This window comes from Nicotiana sylvestris, chromosome 11 (assembly GCF_000393655.2).
Source record: "Nicotiana sylvestris chromosome 11, ASM39365v2, whole genome shotgun sequence".
Lineage (NCBI taxonomy): Eukaryota > Viridiplantae > Streptophyta > Magnoliopsida > Solanales > Solanaceae > Nicotiana > Nicotiana sylvestris.
The window spans coordinates 118,129,614-118,142,403 of record NC_091067.1 but is presented as its reverse complement, the minus strand read 5'-3'; the positions used below and the strand labels follow the sequence as shown (position 1 = coordinate 118,142,403).

The window sequence follows — 12,790 nt, the reverse complement described above, 5'->3', positions numbered from 1 at the left end:
TGGCCCACAAGAATGAGGTGTCTACTCATTGAAGTTTCACTTTGGAGAAACAACTGTTTTTGTCTTTAGATTGTTAATAGAATACTTAATATAATACTCCCTCCGGTTCATAATAAGTGACCAATTTGTTTTTTTATTATGGTTCAAAATAAATGTCCAGTTATGTAATCAAGAAAGAATTCAATTTGTTTTTACATAATAACCCTTATGTACATATCCCTAAAAAGTTTTCTTACTCTTCACATTAAATGTTTAATTAGGGGTAGTTTAGTCATAGTAGGTATTTTTGTATAGAATTTAATATTTTCTTAATGGGCATGCTAAAAACAAATTGGCCACTTATTGTGAACCGGATGGAGTAACTTTAAAATATTGATCATTCGAACATTATGACTTGCGAACCTAATGGTTAAAATAAGCAGCTTTTGTGTATTTGCTCGTAATTGCAACAAAAAATAGTACATTTTTCATTAAAATCCATCATAATGTTCTAAAATAACTTATGAATAGGAAAATATATAAGTTTCAAAGTTTGGAGTTATAACATGTAGAAGCCCTTGTTCGTCCTCAGTATTCATTCATGATCATTATTAGTTGGTCCCAGAATAACATTGGCAGAAATACCATGATACCACTCATATTGATAAATTCATCCTCAGTGACGTACACAGAATTTTATGTAAGCGGTGTCGCAATTAATCGGTAGACGGTGACTCGTAGAAGTTAGGGGAGATGACAAGAGAGATGAAAAGCCAAATAGAGTAGCAGTAAGCCAACACATTCAAAAAAAGTAAATCGTAAAGGAGTTCATCGAGTATTTAAATAGATAATTCTTATTAGTAGTAAAACATCCATTGTGTCCGGTCAACTGGCTAGTCCTTTGTACTTTGTACCCGTGCAAACCGAAGCATCTCTCTTTTAACTAGTAGCAAAAGATGCCCCAAAAAGTGAACTCACACAAGCATATGGTATCGAACAACCGACCTTCAGTTTGAAAGCTAGGCGTTGAACCACTGGACTGAGATCTGGGTTTGGTAAGTCGTGTCACTTTAGTTCTTTTATCTCTTGTTTGTTTTTATATATCCTCTACCATAAATGAATTTAGTTAAATTTTCCGACGAACCTACGTGCATCCGCCCCTGTTCATCCTATTTATTTAAGTTATTTTAAGTGTTTAGTTATGTTTCTGTAATGATTTAAACATCCATGTGTAAAATATTTGTGGTTATGGAAGTCAACAATTTTAAAGGGGGCAACCGAAAAGTCTTTTGAGAGTTCCAATTGATTATGTGATTGAATAGATCTTGTAAATGTCAATTGTCTATACAAGAGTAAACTGGTGCATACCCCAAATTGAAATGCTAAACAAAATCCGTTACTTTTACGGTATTTTTCAAATGTCACCAAGATCATAATTTAAATTCAAAAAGAGAGATATGCTTATTTGAACAATTGAAACTAAATTCTACATACTAGGTTAGTATATTCCAGAAGGCATAAAAATAATTTATCATTTGGGAAATAAAAATTCTAAATGGCATACATGATTATTGGTTAGACGATTGCAATAATTTCAAAGGACTCATAAATTTTTATCAAATAAATCAAATTAACTCGGTACATGCTTAAACATAGTTTTTCTCTTGAATGTCATTTAGAATAGCTAGATATAAAAGTAAATACTCTTTCGATCAGTACTTCCATTGTCAAATTTTACTAAGTTAGTTTTAGTAATTGCTTTTAATCAAAGTCTTTATCTTGCGCTTGGGAAATTTAAGTACTATTAATAAAATTATTGATATGAGTAATTTGTTTTATTTTGCTCATCATTTTTATTATTCAACATCATTAAATCATACGCTTGATTACCTTTTTAATTTTAAAAATGCAATTTAGTTATTATATAGGCGAGTTCATAACATAGATATTAGAAAAATGAGAAAAATATAATGATATTAAGAAAAATTTAATAGAAAGATAAATATTGATAATATAGAGGTTAAACTAGGCATTTAAAAATTAATTAGAAAATGAGGGAGAGAATGACAATTACTCAATGTTGGGGAGGGGGGGTTGATTTTTAAAACAGGGGTTGATTTTTAAAGCAAATTAACAGGATGTAAATGATTTTCACCCGGAAAGAAGGAAGACTTTTGAAATTTACAATCTAAAACAATCCTATATTGGACTGCATGAAAGTTAAACTCTTATAAATTGAGAATTGCATTAAATTATTTTAAAGGAAAATAACTTTTTCCTCATGATTTAGTTCAAATACTTTTTGTAGAACCTAAATTATCTTTTTTTTCCCTCCTTTTACTTAATCTCTACAATCGTATTTAATTTGTTACATATGTAAGGATAAATTTAGTTGCCTTTACTATGGTAAACTTGAAAAACAAGTTGATAAGGTATAGAATTTTCTAGTAGACACTATGTGATGGCAACTTCGTATTATGTTGATAAGATATATCTTTATTACATGACTAGTATAAAACATATGCTATAAATAATTATTTAAAATAAATTAAATTCACCAAATTCGGGTTTTGAATATGTTACACATTACACTGGAGTTGTAAAGATGAGATGCAACAAATTAATTAAAACTAATAATGAATGAGATGAGTCGCCATGTGATTCACTTTAGCTCAATATTCATCACCAGCGAAGACTGATTTTCACCTTTTGAATTTGGGATTTTAATTGGGCCAGTAGCAACTATGAATAGATTCAGAATTTTTGTACCTTCATGTGATATTTGCACCAGATTAGTCTTGTTGCTTAATTCCAAGTGTAAAGTTAATTATTTTTTAGAAAAAGAACTGTAGTTCGCCAAACAGAGAATTTAATGTCTTTACCCTTAAAGGCTATCTTCATTTCTTAATGTCTATTTCTAGAACGCAACAATGTGAACGATCTCGACCTGGATCTTAATACTAACCAAGTTCTCCATCAATTATGGGAATATCTTTTCTTTATTGAAAAAAATCCCCTACAACAATCAAAAATCAAAATTGAAATCCATGCCCCCCCCCCCCATTATCAAGCCTAACATTTATGGTGCTTTCTTAAAAGAAAAGATTCATACAGGTATAGGAGGGTTCTTCCGAAATAGCAATGGTAACTGGATTATGGGATATTACAAAGCTTGCTATGCACATGCTCTTTGCAGGCAGAACTACTAGCACTGGAGCAAGGCCACAAGTTAGCTCTGGATATGTCACTAGCTGCTCTAGAAATTGAATCAGATTCAACAGACATAATAAAAATGATTACTGAAGATATTGCACCTACTAACAACTGTTTACTCAATTGTAGGTTATTGATGCACCAACTGAAAATCCCAGTGATAAGGCACAAGTTTAGGGAAGGCAATGCAGTGGCAAATCGTTTAGCTAAGGAAGCAATCAAATACTTCAACCCTGATTAATGCTATCACCTTGCACGCCCCCTCTTTTTGTTAATTGTCTTTTGGAAAAAGACATGAAATGTCTTTGTTTTGGAATTACGCAATTAAGTACCAGTGTTTGTAATAGTCTAGTGGTTTTAAACAATAGTAATGTCCTACGGGACTATGTAGTTTCTATGTAAGTTTTTGCTATTATTAATACATGCTTCCTTATCATTAAAAAAAATTTAGAGAGGCAGACAATAGTAGAAGAGAATTGAACAAACTATAACACATTATGTTTAATCTGGTTTAATATGAAAAAGAGTTCAATAAATATTTGCGGAAGGAAGTTGGTTATACTTAATTATTAGAAAATGTCTTCTGTTAGTTATAATTCATGCCACTAACTCCATAACCCTACTCAAAAATTTAAAGGGAAAACAAGTGAATTCTTAAAAGAACCATCAAAGATGCTACCACTTGTTTAACACCAATAATGGCCGCAAGGCTAAAAACATTTTTTTGCACTGCATACAATAAATCATTTACGGTAATGGACAGAAAAAATTATTTTTGGGTAAATTTTTAAACGTGTACATTGACTAATTTGTCTATTACAAGAAAAGTGGACAAATATACGAGCATGCAATGTTTAATATAATGCCTGATATAAGTCTTACCGTATAAATTTTGAAAAGTAAATGACATAGAGGATTGTCAATCTGAACTAAAAATGTTCGTCTCATTCTATGTGGTGAATATAGCGAACTATCGTCCTTTTAAAACACTTAGAAAGTTTCCGAATGATATCAATATAGTGTTACCACAAAGAATCGGCATACAGAATATTAAACAAAGATATACATTTATACATTATTCCTTACATAGCATTGGGTCCGGGCTTAGCCGGGCATAACCGCACTACTATATATATATATATAAATTAGCCGCTAATGAGAGAAGCTTAGGGTCGTTCAGGGATATTTTTGGTGGTTTTCACTTGCCTACACTGCGTAGAGAGCTGGTCTTTGTATGGCACCAAGTGGACATCTATCTGCACAGAGCAGCAAGTGTAGCTCTGCTAAAACCGTGGATCATTGCTGATATTGTCTCTCGCTTGCTTTGACCTGCTTGATGTTGTCTTTACGAAACTCAATTTGAACTGCTGTCTTATTTCTAAGCTTTCTCAACGTATTCCGTTTATATGAGTTACATGTACAGTTATTAGGTGAGTTTTGTTTCCCCTATTTTCGCCTTAATCTTCTCACCTTTTCTGCAAATCCTATGCATTTGGTATTCTTAATTTTGTTACTTTCCGACATCATTGTTGAATTAAAATTGTTTAAATCTGGTAAAGTAGTTAGCCCGCCAGTGTCTATTTTAATTTTCGGGGTGCAGGTTAAAAATGGGTGGTTTTGGGAAAATGATTTATATTTATGTGCTTATTTTTTTAAAATTACAGTTGTTCCCTTTATCTGAAAATCTGTCATGGTAGAAGAATGTGAGCTCTCTTCTTTAAATATGATAGTGTAAAGAGATGGCCATAAGGTGTTTGCTTATTTGTCTGAATGAATTATTCCTCTGTGGGATTGTTCCTATACTACGATTCTGAATCTCTGTGGTTGAAAGCTGCTGAAATAATGGTAGGGCTTGAGTACAAAATGAATCATCTGTTGTGGAAGGAATAATTAGCTTTCGTCAAAACGGGCAGAATTATGCTATGACAAAATTGGTTGCTGCCATCTTTCATGGAGTTACATGATGTTTAAAAAAAGAGAAAAAACTGGAGTACATTGGTTGAGATAAATTTAGTGGTAAATCTCCTATATTGTTGAAATTTGCTATCAAGACAAAAGAAAGCATATACAGCAGAATACTCGGCAAATTTAGTTACCGGCCTATTATGTCCTGAAAGATTTAAATTCTACAAAAGTATAAAATAAAGACATAACTTCTAACTGCTTTCGCTTGTTGCCACTGCTTCTTTTCTTTCTTACTGCTTTGTCATAGAAGATGTTGTTGGACAAGAATTGCACTCAAAATATAAACTGTTGGATCTTAACTTATTACTATAAAATGAGCAATATATCCTGCAGTTACTAGCTAATTTATCTATCATGCATAATATTGTGTTTATTATGGGTCATTAGATAGGTGTAAGAATTTAAAATATATATTATTTATTAGACAAAAGAAAAAATGAAACTCAAATGTTGTTTCATTGTTTTTGTGAACTAGCTTCTTTGTCTAGGAAGATATCTTAGTTTGCATTTTAATCGTTTTACTCATGTGTGTTGCCATATTCGCACGCATATGTAATTCACGTCTGGATTTGTTATTTGATATTTCGAGCATTTGGAAAAAGGAAATGCATTGTCTTTTAGAGTTCGTATGTTTTAGAAATGATGATTGGTTGCTTTATCTCTGAATTCTACACTGTAATACTATTTTTGTGGTACCTTCCGATATAAACCCAAGAATTTATGCTGGTTGATTAACTGGCTTGGAATGGATGTATATAGACAAAAAACTAACTACATTTTCTCTGATATCTAAAGTTAATTAGTTCGCCTATCCTGCTATTATCTGAATTTTGCTCTATTTACTGGTGTTTTCTCATTTATTTTCCTTCCACTGTATTTTTCCTCCTTTGAACAATTCTCTGCTGCCATCTGGACCTCTGCTGGTTTTTGCTACGTTTTCCTTCTTTCTATGTTTCTTGTTGGTAGAAGAGAGTTTTACATTGTATCTGGGTGCCCTATGGATTTTGGTGCCTCACTTAAGAATTGTTTAATTCCCACAAGTTTTATTTTCTCTATATAGGGTGTATGTTGATCCCTGGATGGAGAAAAGCCATGCTCAAACCTTACGGAGAGTATTCAGGATGCCGACAACCAAGTTCAGTTGCTTTATACTGTGGCGCTTCCGATTGAACAGCCACATGAGTAAGAATTTGAATTATTCTCTGGTAGTTTCAACTTAGTTGTCACTTGCTGCAGTCTTTACAATTTTTTTTAATAAAAAATTGACTATTGAGGCAAATTTATGATGGTAACAGATAAGTTACTGCTGATCCAAATCAGGGAAAAAGCTTTCAAGTAGTTTAAATTTGTATTTACAGCCCTGGTATCTTCAGTTTCATCAGTGTCTTATACTTCCTTGCCTATAAAAAGGAAAAGTGTTTATTTATTTATTTAATTTCCAAAACAAACTTCCGTAACAGCTTTTTTGACTTGAGCAGAGAAGGAAAGAGTTGAGCAAGATTATATGACAGATGAAGAAAACAAAAGGAGAAGGGGCATGGATGACGGCCACAAATAATCACATTGGAAGACAGCAATGAGTTTGGAGGCTGGAGCTCCTGAAACACAAGTTAAAATGATGCATCAAGATTACTTCACAGAGTGATGACTTATGCACATGAAGGTTGTTATCGTGATAATAATTCATTTACCAATGCACATATATACCCAATCTGTTTCATCACTTCTGTTGGAGAAGAAACTAGACTCGGCTTGAGGAAGAATAAAGAGGTTACTGTTGTCAGAAAAAATTACTTTGGCCCCGACAAGAAGTAGTGTTTAGACATAGGCTCAAAGTTGAGGAGACAACTCAAAGTGGAGGACACATGGGGATATAGGTTATGTACAATATGTTCTAACTTTAGAATATAAAACTCATTTTATTCCTCTTAAAGTGATGGGCACATGTATATGTAATGATACACACAAATTGTAGCCTAACGGTGATAGTTCTTTTCTTTGTATAAATATAGGAATAACATTGTACATATCACACAAGAAATAAAAAAATATTTTCATACCATCTTTCTTGAATTCCTTCATGGTATCAGAGCAATACCTCACTGATCTTCTTTCAATTTTACATTCATCTTTTCATTTCTTTTCTTTGAACACTTACAGAATGGGCACTGAAGAACAGTCTTCCAAATCCAAAATTGAGATTGATGTTTCACATCCTTATTTCCTCTCCTCTTCTGATTCTCCTGGTATGAATCTCATCAATACTACATTTGATGGGACCAGCTATGGAAATTGGAGAAGGGGAGTCCTTATCTCTTTATCTGCCAAAAATAAATTGGGATTCATCAATGGAACATGTGCAATGCCAAAAAAAAAAAAGATTCACCTCTATTAGTTCAGTGGACACGTTGCAATGACATGGTAATAGCATGACTACTTAATTCTCTAAGCAAAGAAATAGCTGAGAGTGTTATTTACTCACAAACATCTGCAGATCTATGGAATGAACTAGAGGAAAGGTATGGACAAGCTGATGGTACAAAGTTATTTCAGCTTCAAAGAGAGTTGAATAATATCAATCAAGGAACTAGTGATATAACTTCTTATTTCACCAAACTGAAAAGGATCTGGGACCAACTGAAAGAACTCAATACTTTCATGACATGCAGTTGTGAGTGCAATTGTGGAGCTAAGGAGCACAATCACAAGATGTTGGAAGATCAGAAATTAATACAATTTTTGATGGGGCTAAATGAGACCTACAACACAGTCAGAGGAAATGTGTTGTTGATGAAGCCTCTCCCTACCACATCACAAGCTTACTCTATCATTTTACATCAGGAGTCACAAAGAGAGGTACATTCTACTCATCAAATTCCTAATGACTCTTCTGCTTTCATGACTAGGTAGAAATGGGCTCCACAAAAGAAAGTTATGAAAACTAGAGGAGCAAGTCACTATCCAACAAGAAAGAATGATTTATATTGTAGATATTGCAAGAAAACAGGTCATGAAAAACAGCAGTGCTATAAATTAGTAGGATATCCTCAGCACTTCAAGATTAACAGAATAGGGGAAATTTTGAAAACCAACAAGTAAATGTTGGAGAAGTTGATGAATCTCTCACCTCAGGAATTAGAGGAAATGCAGTCTCAAATATGGTTACTGGCCAAGGGTTCTCTAAGGAACAATGTGACAAGTTGGTTCTATTGCCTCAACTTCTGAACCCACTGCAAGTGCAAACTTGGCTGGTATTGAAGCTAATTGCCATATTTTCACTTCATTTTTTTCTAGTATTCCTAGAGTTCCTTGGATAATTTACTCTGGTGCTACACAACACATGACTTTTAATAAATCTCTATTACATGATGTCGTAGTACTTAGAACACCTATATCAGTTAATTTACCTAATTCATATAAAGTAATAGTTACATGTGTAGGAAAGCTTCAATTGTCTCCTAGTGTTGTGCTTCATAATGTGCTTCATGTTCCAACATTCAAGCATAACCTTCTTTCAGTCAAGAAACTATGTGAGCAATTCAATTGTAGTATGACATTTGACAAAATTGGTTGTTATTTACAGGTCCCTTCCTTGAGGAGGGGTCGAGTTTTTGGTGATGCCTCTACTGGTCTTTACCTGGTGCAGAATAACTCTCTTCAAATCCAAGCCACACCCGACAAAAGCATTGCTCCAATGTCTTCTTCCAACCAGTTGTCCAAGTCAAGTTGTTTAGAGTCTGTTTCTTTTCCAGTTTCTCTTTGTCAAAGGCCCTTGTGCCTCAGTCTTCAGAGTCATGTTATTCCTTTTGTCATAAAAATTTCAGTAATAATAAAAGTATTACTGAATTGGAGAGCTTGTGGCATAATAGATTGGGACATTTGCCCTTTTATGCAATGAAACATATAAAAGGATTACCTATAAAGTTCACAAAAAAGAAAGAATTTCCTTGTACCATTTGTCCTTTAGCCAGACAATCTAAACTCCCTTTTCCCATTAGTACTATCAGATCCAAAAAGTGTTTTGATTTGATTCATATAGACACATGGGGACCATATAAAACTCCTACTTACAACGAGGAGAAGTATTTTCTCACAATTGTTGATGATTTTTCCAGAAGCACTCGGACATTTCTTCTCAATACTAAATCCAGTGCATTTCCCACATTAAAATCCTTCTTAGCACTTATTGAAAGACAATTTTCTGCTAAGGTTAAAGTTATAAGATCTGATAATGCTTTTGAATTAGGTACAAGACAAATTCCTAAAAATTTCTTTTCCTCACAAGGCATAATCCATCAAACCTTTTGTGTTACAACACCACAACAAAATGGTGTTGTAGAGCGGAAACATAGGCACCTTTTGGAAACCTGTAGAGCCCTTCTTTTCCAATCACATGCCCCTAAAAAATTCTAGGGAGACTCTTTGTTGACTGCCATGTACTTGATCAACAGGTACTTCAAAATAGATCACCATATCAGGTTCTTTTTGATAAACAACCAGATTATCACTCTCTTAGACCTTTTGGATGTTTATGTTTTAGTTCTACCTTGTCTCGACATAGGGATAAGCTTGATCCTAGAGCAACCCCTGGTGTTTTCTTGGATATCCATTTGGGAAGAAAGGGTATAGGATTCTAAATTTACTATCTAACCAGGTCATTGTTTCAAGGGATGTGAGATTTGCTGAAACTATTTTTCCTTTCTCCTTTTCCGCTCCAATATCTAAATTATTTCCTGCCAGCTTCCTCCTTACTCATGAGTCTTCTACTCCTAATTTTGTTACCACACAACCTCAGCATGCTTACTCTCATAGTTCACCTGTTCAACAGCTACCATCTCATTCATGTCCTAGTTCCTCTCCTATCCCTCTGTCTAGTCCAATTGTATCCCCTTCCTCAGTTCAAACTACTCCTCCGACAGAGGCCTTACCCTCCCCACAAGGGCCAGTCTTGCGACGATCACAAAGAGAGCATCACCAACCATCTATTTGTCAGATTATATCTGTAATACTGCATATTCTACTTTTTCTCCTAATCCTCCTTTACTTCCCATACATTCTTTTGCTTTTTATGCCCTAACAAAAGATAATCAGATAATGATAAATTCCATATGTCCAAATACAAGAACCTACTTCTTACCATCAGGCAACCAAGGATTCAGGTTGGCAACTTGCTATGGAAAAAGAACTTGACGCACTAGAATTCAATCGCACTTGGGACATTGTTATTTTGCCAGAAGGAAAAAAGGCTTTGCCCTGCAAATGGATATATAAAGTGAAGTTAAAGTCAGATGGATCCTTGGAAAGATTAAAGGCACGTCTTGTTATTAGAGGGGATACACAAAGGGAATGTTTGGATTATATAGAAACGTTCTCGCCAGTAGTAAAAATGACAACGATTCGATGTATTCTTACCATTGCAGTGAAAAGAAATTGGAAATTGTACCAGTTGGATGTCAACAACGCCTTCTTACATGGCGATTTGGATGAAGAAGTTTACATGCGCTTTCCTCCAGGTTTAATTCCTTCTTCTTCTTCTCTTGCTTGTAGACTACACAAGTCGTTGTATGGTCTTAAACAAGCATCTCACCAGCGGTACGCTCGTTTATCTGCTGCTTTAGGTACAAGGGGTTTCAAATCATCACTTAATGACTATTCCCTTTTTTTAAGATCTCTGGTGAATTGGTCACTATCCTTGCAGTTTATGTCAACGATATCTTAATTACAGGGAACAATGCCAAAGAAGTTGCAGACATTAAACATTTCTTGAACGCTGAATGGGTGAGGCGCATTATTTTTTGGGATTAGAACTTGTACGCGAACAAAATGGATTAGTGGTTACACAACGGAAATTTGCTCTAGACCTCCTCACTGAGTTTGATTGCTTAGCTTCCAGACATGCTTCTTCTTCTCTTGATCCATCTCTTAAGCTCTCTTCTGAGTGTGGAACTCCCCTTTCTGACCTACCATTTATCGCTGATTGATTGGAAAGCTCAATTTTTTAACTAATACACGACCGGATCTTGCTTTTGCCGTGCAGACACTCAGTCAATACATGCAAAAGCCTTGTACTGGGCATTATCAGGCAGCACTTCGTACCCTACGATACTTGTGTAAAGATCCAGGGCTTGGACTTTTTATGTCTTCAGATTCTTCTTTTCAGCTTGTTGCCTACTGTGATTCCGATTGGGCTGGTTGTTCTGATTCTCGGCGTTTGGTTAGTGGATTTTTCTTAAGCATGGGCGGTTCGCCAAATTCATGGAAATCGAAAAACAACAGGTTGTTGCCCTTTCCTCGGCCGAAGCAGAGTATAGATCAATGCGTTGATTGGTGGCTGAAATTGCCTGGGTAGTTCGCCTTCTTCAAAATCTCACTGCTCCTCCATCTTTGCCTGTACCTTTGCACTGTGATAATCAAGCAGCAATTCATATAGCAAAAAATCCCATCTTTCATGAACGAACTAAGCATATTGAGCTTGACACTACCATATCATTCGTGAAAAATTGCTGGATGGATTGATTTCTCTATCTTTTGTTCCATCTTCATCTCAGATCGCTAATATCTTCACAAAAGCCCTCTCCGGGCCGCTTCACCGTTCTTTGATGGGCAAGTTGGGAGTCCGATCTGGGGTCTCCAACTTGAGGGGATGTTGTCAGAAAAAATTACTTTGGCCCCGACAAGAAGTAGTGTTCAAGACATAGGCTCAAAGTTGAGGAGACAACTCAAAGCGGAGGACACAAGGGGATATAGGTTGTGTACAATGTGATGGGCACATGTATATGTAATGATACACACAAATTATAGCCAACGGTGATGGTTCTTTTCTTTGTATAAATATAGGAATAATATTGTACATATCACACAAGAAATAAAAAATATTTCCATACCATCTTTCTTGAATTCCTTCAGCTACTAGAATAGTTTCAACACAAGATATTGCACAATGTGTCCACGTCTTTCACTCATATACGCCTCAAGAGTTGATGCTCTTACTTTCAGAAGGTTCTTTCTGTCGGTTTTTACCGTGTAATCCAATATTACAATGAACAAATTAAATGTGACTGACATGTCATATCATTTAGTTGTAGTGTAAGTAAGGATTACTAAGAGCTTTTCAGAAACTTCCTCTACACATAAGGTTTCATCACTTCACTGCTTTGTAAAATCATGCACCTGCGTTGAATGGCTATTTGGATTTCAATGGGTTTAAATCAATTATTCCTACTCTACAAAGGCAATCTACATTTCTTCTGCAAGCTAACTTTTTTCAAAGCATTTTTAGCTATACACTGGAAAGCTGCATAGCTATTTAAATAATAAATTGTTATAACACGGTTTTAAATCAGTTCTTTAGGACAAATCTAGTTTTGATTCAATTTCTCTACTTCCCTTTTTATGCTATTGCGTTTTCAAGTTTTTTTGGTGCTTCCCCGTAAATCTAATAAAGTTTCAAACTATGAAGCTTTGTTCATATTGGACCCAGGCGATCGGGCTCCCCCCCCCCCCCCCAAACACACACACACATACGTATACATACATATATATATATACCAGTAACTTTGGTTTGAATCATGTATTTGTCTTAAAAATCTAATTGAATATCTATAATTTATTAGTCTAGAACCTAGTAACTTCA

At 34.8% G+C, this 12,790-nt stretch overlaps 3 long non-coding RNA genes across 5 annotated transcripts; 2 read left to right on the top strand and 1 right to left on the bottom strand.

The window, feature by feature from the left end:
* Window positions 1-4,278: 4,278 nt before the first annotated feature.
* On the top strand, window positions 4,279-8,877 carry LOC104210351 (uncharacterized). Of its 3 annotated transcripts, none has more exons than XR_011403604.1 (5): window positions 4,279-4,622; window positions 6,218-6,339; window positions 6,636-7,676; window positions 7,827-8,408; window positions 8,741-8,877. It is a non-coding gene; the product is annotated as an uncharacterized lncRNA (long non-coding RNA). The 3 variants fall into 3 exon arrangements; XR_011403605.1 differs by having other exon boundaries at window positions 7,827-8,013; window positions 8,741-8,819; XR_706857.2 differs by lacking the exon at window positions 8,741-8,877 and having other exon boundaries at window positions 7,827-8,511.
* On the bottom strand, window positions 7,064-10,884 carry LOC138882106 (uncharacterized). The gene is made up of 4 exons (XR_011403606.1): window positions 10,570-10,884; window positions 10,295-10,410; window positions 8,795-8,960; window positions 7,064-7,478 (listed from the first exon to the last, which is right to left on the bottom strand). It is a non-coding gene; the product is annotated as an uncharacterized lncRNA (long non-coding RNA).
* Window positions 10,582-12,043, top strand: LOC138882107 (uncharacterized). Its single transcript, XR_011403607.1, has 2 exons — window positions 10,582-10,670; window positions 10,883-12,043. It is a non-coding gene; the product is annotated as an uncharacterized lncRNA (long non-coding RNA).
* Window positions 12,044-12,790: the final 747 nt, after the last annotated feature.